The sequence below is a fragment of the Sorex fumeus genome, unplaced genomic scaffold (genome assembly GCF_029834395.1).
Source record: "Sorex fumeus unplaced genomic scaffold, SorFum_2.1 ptg000131l, whole genome shotgun sequence".
Taxonomy (NCBI): Eukaryota; Metazoa; Chordata; class Mammalia; order Eulipotyphla; family Soricidae; genus Sorex; species Sorex fumeus.
Window position 1 is genome coordinate 31,594,012 of NW_026606188.1, and position 3,872 is coordinate 31,597,883.

Genomic DNA, 3,872 nt, shown 5'->3' on the forward strand with positions numbered 1-3,872 from the left:
CCACTATGGGAAGCAACACAATTTTAGATGATAATAACAACTACACTATAGCAATCAGTAATCTGTTCAATCATCAAACAGTATTTTGGGAGTAAGAAAATAAAAACAAAAGTTTTCCCTTTGTTTACTGAAAATATTATTTCCCCCTAAAGTTTCTGCTTGGGAATAGCACCTGGAAACCGAGATTTCCAAAGGAGCATTAAGGGTCCCCATAGGAACCATAGGAACAACATTTGTGTCCCAGGCTTCTGGAACAGAACGGTTAGAAGAAAGCGAGTCAGAGCAGTGGAATGGGAGAATCTACAGGTGTCTGGTGGCTCTGTTCATCCTGATCACATGATAGAGAGAGGCCACAAAACAGAAATGGAAGATACCGAAGTTAGCTTAGATCTTGTGGAGTTATTCAGTTGATAAAAAGAGCTTCTCTGTGAGTATATGTTTTCTTTACTTGTTAACTAGTAATAAATTAATAATACCTAGATATGGTAGAGTATCTATATGGAAGTCAGATTTTGGAAACATTTTGGTAATTAGTATAGGCTTTAATATTAATAAATATTTGTACATGATGACATCACATCATGACACTCTTATTTAATTCTACATTATCCCTCTGAGTTATGAAACATTATCATTATCACCCTCACTTAACATCAAAGGAAATAGTCTAAGATAATGTATACAGTTGGTTGATGGAATAGTGATAACTGAAACTCAGGTTCCTGATCTTATTTATTTATTTAGTTTTAGGGGCTTGGGGCCACACCAAGTGGTTCGCAGGAGCTAGCCTGCCTCTGTGATTCAGAGTGACATCTTGCGATGCTTAGGAACCATATGCATTTTATTCATGTGCCGTTTGGTCACTTGTATTTCTTCTTTAAGGAAGTTTCTGTTCATTTCTTTTTCCCATTTTTGGATGGGTTTGGATGTTTTTTTCCTTGTAAAGTTCTTTTTTTTTTTTTGCTTTTTGGGTCACACCTGGCGACGCACAGAGGTTACTCCTGGCTCTGCACTCAGGAGTTACTCCTGGCGGTGCTCAGGGGACCATATGGGATGCTGGGAATCGAACCTGGGTTGGCCGCATGCAAGGCAAACGCCCTACCTGCTGTGCTATCTCTCCAGCCCCCCTTGTAAAGTTCTACCACTGCCTTTTATATCTTTGATATTAACCCTTTATCACATGGGTGTTGGCTAAATAATTTTTTTCCATTCCTGGGCTGTCTTTGTATCCTGATCATCATTTCCTTTGAGGTGCAGAAGCTTCTCAATTTAATGTCATTCCATTTGGTTATCTTTGTTTCCACTTGCTTGGCCAGTAGTGTTTTGTTTTGAAAATACCTTTAGTTTCAATGTCACGGAGAGGTCTGCCTATGTTTTCAACTCTATGTATCTTATGAATTCAGTTCTGATATCAAGAGCTTTAATCTATTTTGATTTGGACTTTGTCCAACTCCATATACTTTTTACACATCTATTTTGTGGAATTTTCCTCATCTGTAAAATAGGAATAATTGCACCTACATCAAAGGCAACTGGTGTAAGAACTGAAATAAAAAGGACCATGCATGATATTCAGTAAGAATATAACTACTAACAATAATTATTTTCCTGATAGAAATATATAAAGATGCCCTTATATATATGCTTATATATATCTGTATATATACACACATGTATGTATATGCGTAGGGTCTAGTAGGAATATGTAATCAGTATTCATGTGGCAATAAACATTGGTATTCGGATTAAAATATGTGGTTTACCTTGACCTTTGACTAACAAATGGAGGAGTAAGGAAAATGAAGATCATGGCAGAAGGGATATAAGAGGTGGAGAGTGGTGTGTACTTGGTGATGACAGTAACTTTGTATATCAGTACCACAAAACTTGATACTTTTGTGGGGGCCGGAGTGATAGTACAGCGGGTAGGGCATTTGCATTGCACGCGACCGACTTGGGTTCGATTCTCAGCATCCCATATGGCCTCCCCAGCACCACCAGGAGTAATTCCTGAATGCAGAGCCAGGAGTAACTCCTGAGCATCACTGGGTGTGACCCAAAAAAGGAAAAAAAGACTTGATACTTTAGTAATCATGTTATCTAAACATAATTAAAAAAAAAACCTGTCATTTACTGATAATCTGGGATGATCGTGGCAAGGTGGTCATAGTTAAAGTGGTGGGTTGAAAAGTGGTGTGATAATTTTTTCTTATGTCTTTGGAGAACAGTGCTTCTTCTGATGGGGGAGTTAGGTCACATCTGGTGGTGCTCAGGAATTACTCTTAGCTCTATGCTCAGAGATCACTCCTGGTTGTGCTCAAGGAACTATATGGGATGCTGAGGATCAAACAGCAGTTGACCATGTGCAAGATAAACACCATAACCCTTGGACTATCTTTCTGACCCAAAGAAGGAAACTCTTATTTATTCTTTAAAAAGAGTACAGATGACAAATAAATGTAGATGGATTAATTCTTTTCTTCTTTTCCTTTGAAGTAAAACAGATTTTATGTGGAGGGTTTATAGGAACAGGAGGGAGGGAGAGAAAGTGAGAGAGAGTAAGATGCTCAAGAGAGAACCCCGGCTTCTATAAAGGCAGAGAGAGCCCCTACACACATCCAACTATTAGATGTGAAAGCATGAAAGTACACATCTCAAGAGGGGAGATGCGGGCGACACAGGTGCTTGACTTCCACATGTGCTTGGCTACGTGGGCACAAGCAGCAAATGGGCTCAGGCAGCTTTTACGCCCATGGATTAGCTCTAAAATTTAAAAATTGTGTTTGGGGGCTAGAGCGATAGTACAGCAGGTAAGGTGCTTGTCTTGCATGCTACGGACCCAGGTTTCATTCCCGGCACCCCATGTGGAGCCCTGAGCACCACCAGGAGTAATTCCTGAGTGCAGAGTCAGAAGTGACTCTAGAGCATCACTGGGTGTGACTCTGCAACTAAAATAAATAAAGAAATTTATAGAAAAAATTATATTTAGATGGTGGAGGGAAGCAGACACTCTGGTGCGGTGTGTGGTATTAAAACTTTGTAAGCATGAAACACTGTCATTAACAATATTGTAAATTGGCTGGAGTGACAGCACAGCGGGCAGGGCATTTGCCTTGCATGCGGCCAACCCGGGTTCAATTCCCAGCATCCCATATGGTCCCCTGAGCACCGCCAGGAGTGATTCCTGAGTGCAGAGACAGGAGCAAGTCCTGAGCATTGCCGGTTGTGACCCAAAAAGAAAAAAAAAACTGCTGTTTTTAACTTTGCTGAAAAACTTAACAAACTGGTGGATAAATCGAGAGCTATTAAGTACATTGACCTTGCTATGGAATTTCTTTTACTAATTTATTTTTCATTTTGTAATTAATAAATTTTAGCTTGCTCTTCAAGCTCCTGCTCTCCCGTGAACACACACCTCTCTTGCTTGACTCTGTATCTCTGCTTTCTCCACTTTGGAGAAGCCCATGTTCTTTTTCTGAACCACATGCTCCCTCTCTTTTTCTTTCCTCACATCTTTCGTTCTTTTCTTTTTTTTCTTCTTTTCTTTTGGGGTCACATCCAGTGATGCTCAGGGGTTACTTCTGACTTTGCTTCAGGAATTACTCCTTGGCAGTCCTTGGGGAGCTTATATGGGATGCAGGGGATTGAATCCAGGCCAGCCGAGTGCCAGGCAAACACCTTACCTGCTGTATTTTCCCTCTGCCCCCCACTCAAGTCTTTCTAAACAAGTTTCATTCAATAAAAAAAAGATCATGCTTTAGTTAAAAAAAAATTATCTTGGGGGCCCGAGTGATAGTACAGCAGGAAGGGCATTTGCCTTGCACAAAGCTGACCTGGGTTTGATCCCTGGCATCCCATATGGTCCACCGAGC